Source organism: Panthera pardus, unplaced genomic scaffold, assembly GCF_024362965.1.
Source record: "Panthera pardus isolate Hobbes unplaced genomic scaffold, ASM2436296v1 HiC_scaffold_10, whole genome shotgun sequence".
NCBI classification, from domain to species: domain Eukaryota; kingdom Metazoa; phylum Chordata; class Mammalia; order Carnivora; family Felidae; genus Panthera; species Panthera pardus.
Window position 1 is genome coordinate 28,718,818 of NW_026526655.1, and position 18,622 is coordinate 28,737,439.

The 18,622-nt window shown below is 43.8% G+C and overlaps 1 long non-coding RNA gene across 4 annotated transcripts in view; it reads left to right on the forward strand.

The window, feature by feature from the left end:
• Window positions 1-17,910, forward strand: part of LOC109265161 (uncharacterized) — a 75,586-nt gene extending 57,676 nt beyond the window's left edge. For 3 of the 4 annotated variants that reach the window (XR_002079061.2, XR_002079062.2, XR_002079058.2), the window contains exons 2-4: window positions 8,577-8,661; window positions 9,207-9,317; window positions 11,136-11,987. This is a non-coding gene — a long non-coding RNA (uncharacterized LOC109265161). Of the gene's footprint in view, window positions 1-8,576; window positions 8,662-9,206; window positions 9,318-11,135; window positions 11,988-17,112 lie in introns of those variants that run through there. The other variant, XR_002079059.2, reaches the window with a different exon arrangement.
• Window positions 17,911-18,622: the final 712 nt, after the last annotated feature.

The following is an 18,622-nucleotide window of genomic DNA, read 5'->3' on the forward strand; positions in this document are numbered from 1 at the left end:
AGGGAGACACAGAATTGGAAACAGGCTCCAGGCTCTGAGCTGTCAGCGCAGAGCCGTAGGCGGGGCTCGAACTCCTGGAGCGCGAGGTCATGACCTGAGCCAAAGTCGGCCGCTTAACCGACGGAGCCCCCCAGGTGCCCCAAAACTGTGTGATTTCTAAAATAAAGATATAAAGGTTATTTCCTCACGGCAGGAGGCTGGGGAGAAAGCTTTGCCCTCCCCAGGAGCCCGGGGTGGGGAAGGATTTAGTGATCCTCTCATCAAGACTGCTCTAGAACTGCTCTAAGTTACCGAAGGAAAACTGCTCATTTATCTAACCCTTTGCCATGAAATGTTCAGAGACGAGTGTGCTCGTTGGCACCTGCTCTCAAGGTGGCGGCAGACACTCAGAATGGTGTTTCCGTTGAACTTCCTGCCTTTCTGCTCATTGAAAAACACAGCACATCGAGGGGCTGCTGCGAGAACACTTTCCAGCCTATAAATCGGGGCTGGAGGAGATGCTTAATTAAATCAGTTCAGAGGTTACAGGAAGGAAAAGCAAACCTCTCCTCCCAGAGTTGACCTGGTTCAAGGAATGTGGCAGTGAGAGAGAACTTGGAAATGTGTTAGTAGGACTAATGCAAATATACCAGAATCAGGCACTTCCTTGCCAGCCTAACAAAGCAAGAGCATAGGATGCAGCGACGGACGACTCGGGCTTTGACCTTCCAACTTCATTCTGTGTGCAAGAAACACGGGTCTGACGATGACTGGAGAGGCTGAATGGCTGTGTTTCAGTTTACAGCACAAAGGACAGGCTTTCTCTTTTTTTATGTTTTTTTAATTTTATTTTTGAGAGAGAGACAGAGTGTGAGTGGAGGAGGGGCAGAGAGAGAGGGAGACACAGAATCTGAAGCAGGCTCCAGGCCCCGAGCTGTCAGCAAGAGCCGGATGCCGGGCCTGCACCCACAGACTGTGAGATCATGACCTGAGCCGAAGTCGGACGCCCAACAGACTGAGCCACCCAAGAGCCCCAAAGGACCGGCTTTCTTAAACGAACTTAATTTCTACAGCATCCTGTTATTTGCTGGCCAGGAATTGGGAAACCTTGAGTCAGTCCTATATCAGAATTCTGTGTTGGAAAGGGCAGATCATTAACTAAAACCTACCAGTTCACGACTGGGGAAACCTGGTTAGAATTTAGGATTGTAGACTGTGGAGTGGGCAACAAAGGAAAACACGTCTGCACACAAGGGGAAAGGAACAGGCTGCATTCAGGCTGGAGTACTGACTATGTCACCGACTCGGCATGCCCGGTGCAGGAATATTCCACACAACCCAGCTGGTCCCTCCTTTCTCCTTGAGCTCTCTCTGAGGTTCACGGGCACAGGAGATCATGTGGCACCTGTCAATAACCTTCTCTCTGCATGTCACCTCTACTTGAAAGATAGGATCATGTGACTGAAAGAAAAAGAGCAGGACATAAATGTGGAGTCTCAGCATTTGGTTTTAGCCAGAAGATAAGAAAGCTAAAGCAGTAACTTGGGTTCAGATGCCTGGGTGGCTCAGTCAGTTAAGCATCTGACTTGGGCTCTTGTCGTGATCTCACAACTCATGGATTCGAGCCCCGTGTCAGGCTCTGTGCTGACGACTCAGAGCCTGGAGTCTGCTTTGGATTCTGTGTCTCCCTCTCTCTCTGACCCTCCCCTGCTTGCTCTCTCTCTCTCTCTCTCTCTCACAAATAAATAAACATAAACATTAAAAAAAAAGTATGCTGGGTTCAGTCAAGTCAATCAGCACAGGATGCTAGAACCTTGGTCGTGGTTGTATGGCTCAATCTGGAGCACACGTGTTCCAGTGATAAATGTCATGTGGGGAAGGAAAAAAGTTTTCCTCTACTTCCTTAGGATCCCTGGTTGGTTCTGAAAATTAAAGTGACAAAGACAGATAAATGGGAGAAAAGCAAACATATTAATTTAACATCAATTTTATGTGACACAAGAGCCTTCATAAGGAAATGAAGGCCTTCAGAAATGGTTAAAATTGAGTGTTTCTATGGTAGGTTGGATGAAGAATGAAGAGTCATGGAAAGATACGATAAGGCAAAGGGTAGGAGCTCAATGGCGTAAACTGTGGGAAACTTGGCAAGGTCTGTTGGTTTGGGTTCTTTTCAGTGTCCCTCCATCTTGGGAGACGAGGACATTCCTTTCCTCCACTTATAGGGAGGGCACCTCTCCCGTGACGCTCTTATGTATGACCTCTTTCAGGGGGGACAAGGAAGTTAGAGAGTCCCTCCTACACCTGCTGTATCTTGAACTCCTATAGCTTAAATATATCGAACAGACCAAGGTGCGTATTTTAGGGTAGCACATCCAGAACGCCATCAGTCATGATGCGAAACAAAGGAGTCAGTCCTCGGAATCATTACCCACTCCCTCACATCTATAGCCATGTATTGATCACTCTTGTTTTCCATTCATAATTTTCCATGACTCATTATTTCCCATGATACATCCATATCCATCCCGTTAGCCCCTTTGGATCTATTTGTTAGCTGGATCAATTCTTGTTAGGACTTTAGGTTAATAGTCAGAGCAGGACGGAAGGAGAGCATTGGGGCAGGAGTTTATTCACACCTCCTGTGGCTGACTAGATGGGCTCGCCACCCCCCTCACCTTTCCTATGTCATTTCTCACTCTCTGGCACTGTCTTTGTTTCCCATGCCCCTCCTCCTGTTTTCCTGTTCCTTACAGGAGGCAAAGGGGGTCTGAATGACACAGCCGGGGTGAGAGAGGGCAAATGTTTGCCTCATGCTAAGCAGCTACCCCTTCTCTCCATGTTCTCACTAATGAACAGCCAAGAAATGAACAGATGAAGGATGAGAAGTGGAGAAATAAGGACGGAAAAGTCCAAAGGTGTGTGGGAGGCCTGGAGAGCAGGGGAGCTGAAGGCAGGGATTTAAGATCTAGAGCAGGGATGACACTGGGTTTGCCTTGAGCAGCCGCCCCCTCTCTCTGGCCTCAGCTGTAAACTCAGGGGCCAGCCTCGATGGGCTCTAGGTCTGCCCAGGTACGACCCGGGAAGCCGTGGTTTGCAACGGGAAACTCCCGCAGCACACTTTTAAAATTAATTTATTAAAAAGAAAGCTGCCTGTGATCTGTATATTTCTACTCCATTATCAGTGCACTTATATATGAGTGACTTATTCGAACCAATGTAAAAAAGAAAAAAAAAAAGCACCAAAAGGCAGAAAAATGAAACAGGAGATGATACCACCAGACTCATTCTGGTAAGTGAGTAATTTGTTTATTCCTTCGGTACTTGGGGTTGCCACTAAATCTGGACTGGAGAAGCCAGTAAATATTTTTAATGTGACAAGAATATCAGAGCATTCTGTGCAAGGCACACTTTGTTACTCCAAGTTTTATTTCTTTTTTTATCATTAGCTATAACCTTTTGGGGCCTGATCTCAACCAAGAGCCACATGCAATCCTGAGAAGGGTCAGAGGCCAGCTAAAGCCACCGCCACGTGCTGGGCCATCTGCCAGTAATTCACGTGACAGTGGTCAGGTCCCTCCAATATGTTGCAGATTTGTGACACAATTCAAGGATATTTGTTTTTATTGTGGTGTTACCATATATATCTTGGGCTGATCATGGGGAGGGGTTCAAAACCTCTTTAGACCCATACACCCTTTCCACCCAGCTGATACCATTTGCTTTGTGCATTTTGATCCACCTGCTAGCACGTGTATTCTCTTCTCTCCAATGCATTAAGTAAAGAACACACACACACACACACACACGCACCCATCTGCCCATCGTTGTGAAAACCTAATAAAAATAATAGCAAAGAAAGGCAGGGTTTATTTAATTTGGGTTAGACGTGAGCAACATTGATTTCCTTGTCTCAAGACAGCTCATATCTTGCAGAGGTTCTATAAAACTCCTAAAAGGCAAAGTAAAGCTGGAGAGGTTCCCTTAGCGACTCCTACCTGGCACACAGAGAGTTAAACTTAAGGGGAAAAAAAAAATTGAAATGCAATCCTGGCTCATGTTACCCATTAGCTGGGTATATTGACCAAACTTATAGTCAGATAATGCAAACAATAACAAAGTTATTGATTGAAGAGATGTCAGGCAAATAGGTACTTATTATGATGCTGCTGATAAGCTCGGGGTCTCCCTCACGTGACAGTGACAGAGGCCTATTGATTCTGCAGTTGGTCATCCGTGGCTTCCAGCTGACACGGAATCTGCAGGCTGCTTCCACACGCAGGAGCTAGACTTCCCTAGCGTGGGGGGGTGGGGGGGCGGGCGGGGGGGCGAGATCACCTAAGAGAATGCCACCAAACTCTGGCTGTGGGGAAAGGAAGGGGTGACTCTACACCAAAAAGGAGCCCGTGAGCAAAACCTTGCAGTGCCAGCGGGTCACAGAACACGGTGGGGCCGTGTCCTCCGTGGGCCACCTCCCTCCCCCGCGACCGGAGAGCACACACAAGGGCAGGTCCTTAAGCAGCTGTCACTAGCGCTGAGCTCTGAGCTGACCAGTAGGGGTGCGGAAGACAGATGAGACCCACAGACCCTCCCCACTGAAAACCAAATGTATCACCTCTCCAGCACATCTGCTCCCCAACCTGGGCCTTCCAGTTGGCAGGGAAATCTGGCCAGACGTTCTATTATTGCTTCTCCCAGCATGTGATCAGCCTGAGGCATTCATGGTTGATTGTCTAAATTTTAGATGTGAACCAGCAAAACACCGTCTCTCTTAGCGCTTTCAGTATTAGCCGATTATATGGCTGTGGAAGAGATGGAATAATACTCATTAGTTTTTTGGATGGCCTCGCAAGAAAAGGATGCTTGGTGCCTGCCAAACAGAACTGGTGATTGTTTTGACACTTGAGGGTGTGAGGGAGAGAGAGGGAAGCTGGTGTGGGAGTGTAGTGTAGAGGATGAGATGAGGAGGGGGTTATTTATTTCTTACTTTCCCATAGATGAGTCCGTAGATGATTTGTTGGTCTCATATGTAACGGAACAAAACACTTTGTGTTCATCATAACTGGTTCTTCTTCATGCAGAATGACACCAAGGTATGGGATATTTACGCAAAGGTTATGCTCTAGGAAGGAAGAGGAATTTCATTCATTCATTCATTCATTCATTCAGTAGATATCTACTGAGGGCCTACCATGTGCCCGGCTTGGTACACAGAGCTGGGTAGAGCAGTTGAACAAGGTAGCCAGTCCCTGCCCCTTGTTGGTTTCCATCTGACGAAGGGTGGGGTTGGGGGGGGGGGGTGGGAAGCGGTGTAGACACAGGTGGTGCGCAAACACGTTTAATTACTATTTTGGGAGATTTAGGTTGTTTCCAATTTTCTTGCCTCCCCTAAATAAACGATGGACCCCTTTTGGGGGTCTTGGAGTCTTCTGTGGGAAAACCGATACTGGTTTTAAAGTCATCCCTTTCTGAATTGGGATGTCCAGCCTTACAGATGTTGTTTTTTGAGACTTCTTTCTCAGAGTTATGTTTCAAAGCTTCCTTTTAATATCCTCAGTCCTTTGAGGGCGAATCTAATTTGACTTTTAGAAATAGTCAAGCATCATCCGGCCTTACATCTGGTGAACGTGGCGAGGGTGAATCATCACCATCTTCTTTTGTTGTGAAGAATGTGTGGCTATAGAGTAACGCGACTGATTTTGGGGTCGCGGGTAAGGCTTTTCAAAACACTCTAGAAGCAACTCAGGGGAGGACTTCTAAAGTGTTTTCAGCACCAGCAGCATCTTTGCTGTAGGGAAATGGAACAGACGGCACGTGGGCTTTGACGTCAGAGTGTCCCGGGTCTTGCCTGGATTCCTGTGCTTCCTCCCTGTGAAGCCAGGTACTTGGCCCCCTATATGCCTCAAGTTGATCATTTGCAAAATGAAGCTAATTTTACCCATCACACAGACTTATGATGAGCGTTAAATAACATAAAATAACTACCAGTAAAGCATCTGGTACAGTGCCTGGCCTATGGCAGTTGTTATTATCGATAATACGTGAAGCACTTCCCAGAAGGAATACATTGAAGGGAACTACTTTTTTTCACCCCCCGCTTAAAACTGTAACTTCCAACATTTTGTAAAAGATATCAACTCCATGCTCAGGATAGTCGGATATTATCCGCTTGCTGCCCCAGATCCGCTCTCTACTTTTTTCCAACCTGCTCTGTATCCTGTGTGGACTGCATTGGGCAGACCCGAGTTCCCCAGATTCTGGATGGATTCAGACGAGGGTGGCACTGACAGGTAGGCAGAGAAGAGAGTGGGGTGTTCATCTGCCCAGCTCGCTTTCCCAGAAGGTGCAGCCTTCTCCCCGAGGCCACAACTCTCAGGTCCCAGCCCCGCTGGGCGGCTCCCTCCCCCTCTCACCTAGGGCAGGTGACGGTTCTGAAATGCTAGCCCCAAGGTGCCTCACCGTCCTTGTGGGTTTCTCTTAACCTTACCCACACTCACAAATAAACTCTTCATTAACTAACTCTTCCTTAAGTTACCCTAGCTGGATCTCTGACTGATACACATAGTTAGTTTCTGGTTTTGGTCTAGTCAAGCCCTAAGGTTGCGATTAAAGTGATTTGATTGTGCTGACTGTGTCTGGAAAGAGAATAGGATCTTATAAATTTTGAGCTATGCAAAAAAGCAGAATTTCTCAGAGATGCTGAGAGCAGTCTTCAGAAATGCATACGCCTGACGCTGTTTGCTTTCTAGGCAAACCGTGGGATCTCCCTCTTCCCTCTGTCCTCCAGTAACGTTACACATGTCTTCATGTTAAGTGCTTGCATTGTCTTATTCTGACAATAAGGAGCACTCAGAATAAGTAATGCTCCTCAGTGAGTCACAAATGGAATCCGTGTCAGCCAGTGTCGTGAAATGGATCTATAACTGGCTTTTTGTCCCTCAATTTGAGATGATCTAATTCAATTTCTATGATTTATAGCTTGGGAGAAGACACTCTCTGTCCCCCTCCTGAACTTTCATTCTGTTTCTTATTCCCAAATTTCCTGGGATCTGAAGGGAATTCATTTCTGAAGGCAAACGAGCCTATTACCACAGCCTACTGCTAATGATTGTCATTTTGGTTTACTATTGCTGTTAACACAGGAGATGTGAAGTGTCACCAAAACCAATCTGTGTCTCTGCTATTGAGATGAAATTTCTTTTGTAGGGCAAACAAACAAGTTTTTTGAGAAGTTGAAATCATGAGGACAGTGTAATGGCTGGTCTGGTTGCCGACATGAACTAATTTTTTTTTAAAGATTTTTATTTTTGTAAATGTTTATTTTTGAGACACACACACACACACACACACACACAGTGCAAACAAGGGAGGGGCAGAGAGAGAGGGAGACACAGAGTCTGAAACAGGCTCGAGTCTGAGCTGTCCGCACAGAGCCCGACGCGGGGCCTGAACCCATGAACCAGTGAGATCATGACCTGAGTTGAAGTCGGATGCTCAACTGACTGGGCCACCCAGGCGCCCCAACCAACATGAACTAATTTAAGGATGAGCGGAGGGCTCTGGTAGCTTCTGTAGTGGCCACTGCCCAGCCTGCATCCTTCTACCAGGCTGGCACATTATCTCCAGCTTCCCTTTCTCCAAGGAATTGCCCGGGGCCAACAGGAGCCGCCGGACAGGAGGCTACTGTCCTCTCCAGCCATCCTGTGGTAAATGATTGACATGATGGCACAGAAGGCAAAACTCCTTGCCTAAAGGGCTGCACCTCTGCCGGGGCCTCCCTTCCTTCGCTCTTCCCCACTCTGTCCCTTTCACCTTCTGACAGTTTTCTCTTTTGAGTACATCCTCAGTAAATCATGCACCCCCTTGAATTCCCATCTCAGGCTCTGCTTCAGGAAGCCTGGCCCTTCTCCTGATCTTATGGCTGGAGAAATGGTAAGTGTGAGAGGTGGAGAGAGAAAGGTGCTCTTCCTCTGTGGTGCACGCAGTGGATTTGACAGCCGCTGCTTCTCAGATGCTCTTGGGATAAATAGACGCCATTTTGATGACCGCATATGACACGTCAGTGGACCAAACAGTTGTTTGAGCTCTGACTTTCACCGGGAGTGAGAAGACTTTAAACATCCTGACCCTCAACTGTCTCTGGATAGCTTATGTCACCAAAATTCTTGAGTCAGAGACACTGGTTGCCACTTGCTCTGCTGAGAGCATTTGGCCAGATCTTTCATCCATGAGCCTTTGGTTGTGGTCCTAGGTCCCTGGTGTTTTTGATGATTTGCCAACGTGGCCTTGGACTATCTGGGAACTCCTTGCTCTTCCTTTTTGGAAAGTGCTCTCTCCCTTCCTTTTTGCCAAATCGAGCCCCTCATCACACAGAAGCCTAAATCAATCTCTGAGGGACCCTGTCTCTGTGGCCACTCTGGGCACTACTGTATCCCGCTGACATTCATGAAGCCTAATTCTACATAGCTGTACTCGAATCGAAGGCACCTGTACCCTTCTTTTAAAAAAAAAATTTAAAAAAATGTTTGGTATAACATACATAAAAGACCTACATCTCAAGCATGCAGGTGGCTGAATTTTTACATGTGTATTTTCCCCAGAAACTGCCACCTGGATCAAGATCTAGAACGTTTCCAGTGCCCCATGCTCCTTCTCAGTCTATTATCATCCACCCGCCAGTAAGAGGTAAGCACTCTTCTGACTTCTAATTACAGACTAGGTGCGGCATTCTTGGACTTCATATAGAATGGAATCGTGCAGTATGTATTCCTTTGTGTCTGGCCTCCTTCACTCATTGTTATGCCTGTGAGAGCCACCTCCTGTTTGTTCTTTTGTTTACAGCTTTTCTTGTTGCATGTTTTAATATTCTGTATGTTTTTGCCCTGTTTCCCCTTTTACCGTGCATACTTCTTGGAGTATAGGCTGTATCTTTTATGTATTTCCTATATGAGCATATCGTGGACGTTTACAAATATTCCCTGGGTGAATGCTGACTGATTCCTGTTCATATGGTACTTAGTGAAAGCAAGCTTTTGTCTTCTCTTCCTGTTGTATGTGTAGTTGAAGTCGTGTCTTCTCTTCCTGTTGTATGTGTAGTTGAAATGGTTATGTCTGGGGCTGCAGCACGTTTTACTGTGAAGTAACAACAGTAATAAATATTTATAGGGCCTGTATCCAAGGCGTCTATAGTGACTTGCAGTTTCTAAGTTCATCTTTTCATTTTCTCTTAGAGCTTGGCAGGAAAGCCACCGAGGTCATTCTGCTGAAGGGGGGAGGCTAAGATGTGCTGAGGTGAAGTCTCCGACCCCGAGTCCTAGCGAACCTTAGTGGCAAAACTGAAGGTCTCACCTAGTTTTAGCTCATTCTCTCTCTGGGATTCAATCCCATGTTTCTCTCATCCCTGTTCCCAAGGCAAGAGATGCATTAGTACAACCACAAATATTAGTAGAGGTTTAACGTTTTGGAATCCTGTCATTATAGGAGTTATGTTACTGCTTCATTCTATGTGTGTGGGGGTGTTACCGGCTTGTCTTTAAACTTATTTTGTCCTCTAGCTTTTGTGATACTCTTTAAAGGCGTTACTTTAAAATAAATCAGATGTAGGAAGTTACAGATTTACCGACCTGATAAGGGGAGGGGTTAACTGATGCCTCTCCATGGTAAAGGTACCTGATGTTTTCTGTTTCTGGGGAATTCAGTACACTGGGGACCATAGTTCAAGAGAGGCCAGAGTGCTGACCAGCTTCTTGCCACATCTTTTTGGGCCACAATCTTTCTTTGTTTCCTGTGGATCACATGTCCTCTTTATAATAGAAATGAGTGGGGAATAGGATTCATTCGATAAGAAGAAGAGTGATGCCCCCCTTGGCTAGATATTTGAAGTCCTTTATTGTTATTTGATCCACAAACACACGCAATAGTAGATAACATCCAGTGGGCACTGGCCAGCTACAGGAGCTACGGAAATTTGAGAGTTTTCAGAGAACTTGTAAGACTAAAGTCAAATCTATCTTCCCCTTTTTTGTCTTAAATTTCAATTTCATTTTCATTCATGTCGTTTGATCTGCGGTCTGTTGTGGAGGGAGGAAAAACACTTTTTCCTTCTACCTTTCTAGGTTTTCAGCTGGGGCCCCCGTAACAACGGAGAGACGAATATTTGTTTAATATTTTACTATAAGTTTCATGTGACACGGGAGCCTTCATAAGGAGATGAAGACCTAAAGAAAGGGCTGGCCCTCAGTGTTTTTATGCTGTAGGTTTGATAAAGAATTGAAAGTTATGGGGAAATGCGATAGGACAAAGGGGTACGAGCTAAAGGTAGTAAACGGAGGGTAGTAAACTTAGCAAGGCCTGTTTGTTAAGATTCCTGGTCTTGGAAGACAAGGTTGTTCGTTTCTTCCGGGGATAGGGAGGGTGCCTCTCAACTGAGAATCGTCATTTTTTAAATTTTTGTTCATTTTTTTCAGATGGGGGAGGGGCAGAGGGCGAGAGCATCTTTTTTTTTTTTAATTTTAAAATTTTATTTAAATCCAAGTTAGTTAACATAAGATGTAATAATGATTTCAGGAGTAGACTTTAGTGATTCATCACTTACATATAATATCCAGTGCTCGTCCCCAAAAATAGCCTCCTTAGTGCCCATCACCCATTTAGTCCCTCCCTTCCCCCACCCCTCCAGCCCCCCTTAGTTTGTTCTCTGTATTTAAGAGAGAGAGAGGGGGCGGGTGGAATCTTAGGCAAGCTCCATGCTCAGCACGGAGCCCGATGTGGGGCTCAGTCCCATGACTCTGGGATCATAACCTGAGCCGAAATCGAGAGTTGGATGCTCAACCGACTGAGCCATGCAGGCGCCCCAACCTAGGGTCTTATCACCTGCTTTAGGGGAGAAGGGGTAAGTTAGTGAATCCTTCCTACACTCGGTGTTTCTCAGATTCCTTTAGTTTAAGATATTCAACATGCTGAGGTGCCGTATTTTGGGGCAGTATGTCCTGAACCCCATCATTTGGTACATTAAAAATCTCTTGATATCATCAGTATTTCATTACTTGTTGACAAATGGACTGAAATGGGAATTTATCCCAATTTCTAGCTTCTGTCTGTTTTTTTTAATCAGCCTAAAATCATGCCTGGGATAATTGTAATTTTTTCTTAACTTCTAGGGTGATTTAACAAGAAGCTTTAAGAACAACAATATATATTAATGGCAAATGGGCTCCCAGTATTGAGATCTGTTTAAGTGTTTTTGATTCTTTAAGCTCACATAATGAAGGTACTGAACTAACAAATAAATAACTGTTCTTGGAAGAAAACCCCACATCAGAGTAAATATTAACAAAGGATCTGGTTATGGCACACATTGAACTTCAGGTAATTATGTTCTTTATTTTGAAAAAAAGTTCAAAATCCCGCATAGATGCTCAGTCCAGGAAGGAAAAGGCTTTACAATTTACATTGTTCATGGGATGCTGTAACAATAAACAGAATTGCTCTTCTGGAAGCATCTGTTAAGCCAATTACATGGCAAATTTTCAAGTTCTAGAATGGGTAGGTTTGCAATTGGTGAAAACTTTGATAACCAAGAGAAGACAGGATCTAGAGAAGAGAGCAGGTGATAAACAGAATCCTGATGGTGTCTATGTTTTAATGCAACCTGGAAATTAGACACTTTTACATGCAATATTTTTTTTTCACATAACAGTTCCCAAATAAACAGTTAAAGTGGTTTTAGGTGATTAAAGCAATATAGAAGATTAGTTTTGTTATGTATAATCACCTTTGCTTCTCCTTTATTGATGAAAAGAACTCTTCTCAGCGGGTTGTGTTATCTATTTTAGATGTTGCCTGATCTTGTTTTTTAAATGTAAATCAGCTTTTTAATCTTTTTTTATGTAAATTTGATAGCCCGTACCAACAATTATTCAGCTTTGTTGCAGCTCCCTCTTTAGAACTGTCTCTGTTTTATGTTTAATTGTCCTAATTGTCCAAATTTGAATAAACCTGGAGAACAGCAATGGAGATCATTACTTGTTTTTAAATTTACAAAAAGGTTTAAGCACTCCTTCCTGAACTTCCCTTTAATTCTTTACACTGTTAATTATGATCTGGGAGATTGGAAAACCTTGTTATTGTCCCCAGAGCTGCTACTCCAAATTATAGGTTTGTTTATTTTTGTTTTACTACTTTATATCAGACTTCTCCTTCTTGTGAACATGATAAAAAGCTCATCAGAGAAAATTTAGATTCACTTTTTAATCAGTGCAGGATTTTAGCAAGGGGGTATCTACATGAAGATATACATTATGTATTTTTAGAAGTTGGAGCCCGTAACTATAGTCCAGGAAAGGGAATTCATCCATTTCATATCCATCTATCATCCATCCATCCATCCATCTATCTTTCCACCACCCACCCATCTATCCACCCACGTAGCCATCCAACTAGCCATCAACTTATGGAGGGCTTGAACTGGATGACACATCAATTCAATGAGATTATGTTCTGATTTAATAATTTTTAGCAAATGAGTAGATTAGATTCTAAGTCAAAACTGAATTTTTAAGTTGATTTATTGCATAACTTAATTGGAGAAAACAAAAACAAAAGAAGGAAACCTACAGGAGTCTTATCTCTGTTCACTGAGGTTCTTTGCAGCTTGGGGTTTTATGCTTTGATTCAGATCAAGGCGGCCTTGGTGCGGAGACAGAGCAGTCGATTGAGCAGTTGAGCCTGAGACACTGTGTGTCTGATCGATCTGTGGCCAGCCCACCTATGTCCGATATGTTTCTGTCCCATGCACCTATGTCCTGTATGACGTCTCTCACTGGGACTCTTTCCTACCACCACTCTAAAGAGAAGCCACTTTCTCGGGTTTAGAGATGCTTGGATTAAGCAATGAGGTATGTTAATTTCTGGTCAATCTCACATGCCAGTTAGTGGGTTCAGATGTCAGTGAGAGAAATGTTTCATGTCATATAAGCTGTCACATATAGCTACACAGATAAGTAACTTGACTGGTTTTTGTGGCCAGATCTCTTCAGGATTGCCTAAAGAGACAGCACTGCCATGACTTGAGCAAGTCACTGAAAACTTCTAAGGTTAATTTTCTGTCCTGTGAGGCCAGGGGTAGGAATAATTCTCAGGGGTGCAATAGAAGGAGAACAGACAAGCGCCAGTGTTTTAAAGAAGCTCCATTATCATACACAAGGTCAGATCAAATGAAAATGAAATGTTCTCTCGCAGCATCCCTGACTTTCGGCAAGTGAATTCTAGTCATGCTCTGTATTCACAGACAGGAAATGTCTATTCAGAAGGAATGAATAATAGATAACTACTTTCTTTGCTTTACACCTAGTTATAATTCTACAACTAACATAATATTAAATGAGTTCCCTTCCTCCCAGTGATGTTTCATATTCGAGTTACATACCATAACCTCAGAACTCAACAGCGTGAAAAATCAAACAGCTGGGGAAAAATGCATCTTTAATTTTCCCACCAATTTACCACCCCCTGCCCTCTTGCTCCAGATTATCTGCCCAGTTCTTAGGCAAATGCTATGTTCTCAGTCCCTCTATTCTCATAAAGATGATGGACCCCAGCCAGTCTTAGCTCCAGCTTTTCAGATCCCGTTTTTATTTGGTGGGTTTTAAAAGCAAGGTTTACTTTCACTGTGGCACGTTAAATACCTCATTTGCTGAATCATACCTCGAATAAATTTAACAAAATTGTTTTTGCAATTGCAAAAACAGTAGTGCTCATTTTTAGTGTTATATAGCTCATGAGTAATAATTTATGTTTGGTAAAAAAATAGTAATAAGGACCTAGGATGGGGTATAAGAATTGTAAACTATGTTGTTCTACACGGTATATTAATAGTAAGAATAAAGAGAACCAGAATCAAAGAATGACATAACTTTGGGAAGAAATCATAGACATAGTTTTATTGACTGTTCATCGAAAAAGTGAGGGGACAACAGTTCGGAGAGATGAAATGACTTGTTCAAGGTCACACAGCTGGTTAGCTCCAGAATTGGCCCAAAACTTCACAGTTTTTGGCTCCTGGTCCAGCACACTCTCCATCACAACATGCAGCCTCTTAGTTTGTTGGTTTTGGGTCAGAAATATAATTAACACAGGGCAGGAAGCCTAGATTATGAAAAAGTTGGAGGGGAATCTAATGAAAACCAAGCTTTGTGAAAGTCGACCTGTTTTATGATATATTCATGGTGTCTGACTGCATTTGGAGTTTGGTGAGTGTCTCTTCTTTCCTCTTTGACCTGCTGGTCCTCTTCCTAAACTGGTGATTTAAGGGTCTACAGAGAGTACACAAATTCTTGCCGAGTGGTGAAAGTAATACAATACTAAATAACAAGAAACAAACATGTACCGAGAAAGTAAAAAAAAAAATAAAAATACTGAAGAGAGTACTTATAGGAATAAAAGTAGCACTTCTGTGGGGCGCCGGGGAGGCTCAGTCGGTTGAGTATTGGACTCTAGATTTTGGCTCGGGTCATGGTCTCAGGGGTGGTGAGATCAAGCCCTGTGTCTGAGTCCATGCCGAGCACAGAGCTTGCTTGGGACTCTCTCTCTCCCTCTCTCTCTGCCCCTCCCCTGCTCACGCGTGCTCTCTGGCTCTCTCTCTCTGAAAATAAATAAACTTGAAAAAAAAGCAGTACTGTTGCAAGAATTCTGATATGAGGTGAAAAGCAGTGGATGGGGAACCCTTGTTCTGTAGGTTTAGTTGTGATTAATAAGGAAAAGTAGTATTTGGTGTTGAAGGGGAGTGGAGTATACCGCCTCAGAATGGACCCCTTTAATTTTTTTCTTTTAACGTTTATTTTATTTTTTGAGACAGGGAGAGACAGAGCATGAACAGGGGAGGGTCAGAGAGAGAGGGAGACACAGAATCCGAAGCAGGCTCCAGGTTCTGAGCTGTCAGCACAGAGCCCGATGCGGGGCTCGAACTCACGGACCGTGAGATCATGACCTGAGCCGAAGTCGGACACTTAACCGACGGAGCCACCCAGGCGCCCCAGAATGGACCCCTTTAGCATGTGGATTACTTTGAACGGAAGGCAGTCAAGAGCCAGTAGACTCAGGAAAAACTTCTACCTATCCCTTACCAGCCTTAATTAATTAATTAACTAATGTTTATGTTTATTTTTATTCAAGTTCATTAACATACAGTATGGTCTTGGCTTCAGGTGTAGAACCCAGTGATTCATCGCTTACATATCACACCTAGTGCTCATTCTGAAAAGTGCCCTCCTCGATGCCCATCATCCATTGAACCCATCCCCCCCCACCCCCCTACCCCCCACAGCCCCACCAACCCTCAGTTTGTTCTCTGTATTCAAGAGTCTCTTATGGTTTGCCTCCCTCTCTGGTTTTATCTTATTTTTCCTTCCTTTCCCCTATGTTCGTCTGCTGTGTTTCCCAAATTCCGCTTATGAGTGAAATCATGGGATATCTGTCTTTCTCTGACTCCTTTTGCTTCGCATAATACCCTCTAGTTTCATCCGTGTTGTGGCAAGTGGCAAGATTTCATTCTTTTTCATTGTTGAGTATAAAGAAGATACGGTGTGTGTGTATATATATATATATCTATATCTATATATATATATGATGGAATACTACTTGGCCTTAAAGAATTTAGGTAGGCGTCCTGGCTCAGAAAGAGAGCTATTACCAGAGATAGCATTTTTTCTTGAAAGACCTACCTGCATGGCAGGGAAAACATCTGATTACTGAACATGGGCTCTTGTTATCTTCCTGTGAGTTGCCCCCCTCCATACACACTTGGAAGCCCCAGACCCCTATCACATTCCTTAGCTCAGGATGGCACACAAGTCTCAATTCTCTGACTGCCATTGAGTCTCATATCTTTGGAGGGTTTTGTTTGTACAGAATTACATTTAGGTTTTTTTGGTTGTTGTTAACTTGTCTTATGTTGACTTAATTATTTAGACCAGCCAAGGAACCTAGACTATACTGTCAAATGATAATATAAAGGTATGGCTGCTTGAAAACCAAAATAATATGGACACAAAAGGGGCGGGGTTTAAGACTCTGATGCAGACCCATTGGTCCCACAGAGATGCAACAGAGATCTGAAGGATTGTAAATTAACAACAATCCCACATAGAATCCTATATCCTGTTTAAATATATATGCATCTATATACACACGCACATAAGTATGCGTATGCATATAATGTATATGCGTGTATGATGCGTGTGGGTTTGGTTTCCATCCTGCAGGGTGGAATTCTTTAGTTATATGTGAAAACCCATTGATAAAGAACATCCCCAGGAATTGCTTGAGATGCCAAGTGGGCCTCCTTAACAATTACAGTCAAGATACTGAGAGAGGAAGGCTAGAAAAGTAGCACTCTTCCAGAATGGCTCATTCCTCCCAGGTTGGGACTTCCATTACCCCTCTCTCCACCCCTACCTAGTAATAGCCAGTGTCTTCTCACAAGGTCCTGGGCTACTGAATTTTCTGTCTTGATAGACACTCTTGAAGAAGCTTCTATGCTTCTATCAGTCAGCATCTGTGTAAAAATTATCTTCCTATATCTCTCTTCAGAGGTGTGATTTTGTGAAGAGAGAGATGATGAGGCTGTTATCTGGCCCTGGTGACACAATCTTTCATGGGATCGCCTCAGTCACTCTATCAGAGTGAGGAGACTAGAAGTTTTAAGTCCTCCTAGATATGATCATTTTTTTTTTAAACATGATTATTCTTTTGGTTATTGACTGATATTACCAATTCCAGTTGATATCAGAATGCCATCATTCTATTTTTTTTTAATTATTTTAATGTTTATTTATTTTTGAGACAGAGAGAGACAGAGCATGAATGGGGGAGGGGCAGAGAGAGAGGGAGACCCAGAATCGGAAGCAGGCTCCAGGCTCTGAGCCATCAGCCCAGAGCCTGATGCGGGGCTCGAACCCACGAACCATGAGATCGCGACCTGAGCTGAAGTCGACGCTCAACCGACTGGGCCACACAGGTTCCCCAACCATCATTCTATTTTAATATGTATTTCAAATTGACATTTATATATTATTTTTGTATGTATTTTTATTTACTTTAACTTCTATTGACTTAATTTTTTGCATTCCCTATCCTAAGGAGTTCCTTCATGGTATCTAGTTACCTGGGAGTTTGAATTTTATTCGGAATGCTGATTGGTGAGCACAGAGTAAAATTTGCCTTGGGAAGATATTTTACATAAACTCTGAAAAGCCAGATGAAATATCTCTACTTCAAACTGAATACATCGCTGTGACACCACAGAATGGAATCCCCAAATTCAGTACCTTTTCCATCAAAAGTATGAGTTCCTTTGGAGTAGAGAAAGTGATGAGGAACAAATCTGATGAGCTATATGTGATGGGCGGAATGGCCTACAAAGGTGTCCAAGCCCTGCTCCCTGGAATGTGTTTCCTTGCATGATAAAAGGGGCTTTGCATCTGCAATTATGGTTATGGATGTGGATAATCCAGGTGGGCCCTTCGAAGCAGAGAACGGTCTCTGGTTGGAGTCAAAGATATGCAGTGAAATAGGAGGCAGGAGAGGGAATCCAAGAGAGAGGCTCCAAGTGTGAGAAGGGCATCAAAGTGCTGTTACCCGCCCTGAGCACAGGGAGACACCTGCCGGGGCGAAGAGAGGTCTCTAGGAGTTGACGGCAGCTCCTGGCTGACAGCAGGCAAGCAAACAGGGACTTCAATCCTACAACCGCAAGGAATGAAATTCTGACAACTGAAAAAGCTTGGAAGTAGATTCTTCCCCAGAGCCTCCAGAAAAGAAAGCAGCTCTTGATTCTGCCTTGTGAGACCTGGAGCAGAGAAAACCCTTGAGCCCTGCTCTGCCCGCACTTCTGACCCACGAGAAGTTACAAAATAATAAATGAATGTTATTTTAAGCCTGGAGATGTGTGGCAATTTGTTACTGTAGCAAGAGAAAACCAAAACACTGTGTTAGTATGTTCAAGTTCAGTCTAAGAAAATAATCTGAGAAAAACAACACAGTTGTGTGTGTGAACCCCCCCCCCCCCCCAAACAGAATTGGAAGGACAAGGACAGTAAAATACCAGGTAAGGTCATTCAAATACCAACTGTTATTTGTAAGATAATGAAAAGCAAACATCTGGTTCTTTGCATAATTTTGATCAAAGGAACATAATATGTTTTGCACACGTTTGGAGGAAAACCAGCTGCATTAAGATTTTCATCAGGGAACAACTAATGTCAACCTGGGATCCAGGATGAGGAACCTCTCCCTGTGTGATGATGACAAGGAGGTGAATGTACAAATCTAATTTGGGCAAGTAAGTGAGCAGTCACAGAGTGCCCAGCAGAAGATACAGGCCACCTCAGGGAGCCTGGGTGGCTCAGTCAGTTGAGTGTCTGACTCTTGACTTCGGATCAGGTCATGATCTCACGGTTGTGAGGTCGAGCCCTGTATTAGGCTCTGTGCTGAGTGTGGAGTCTGCTTGGGATTCTCTCTTTCTCTCTCTCTCTCTCTGTCTCTCCCCCTCAAAATAAATAAATAAATTTAAGAAAAAAGAAGGTATAGGTCACCTCAGTCCACATACTGGGTGGAAACCAGGGTGAAGTCAAAAGAAAGAGGGAAGAGAGAA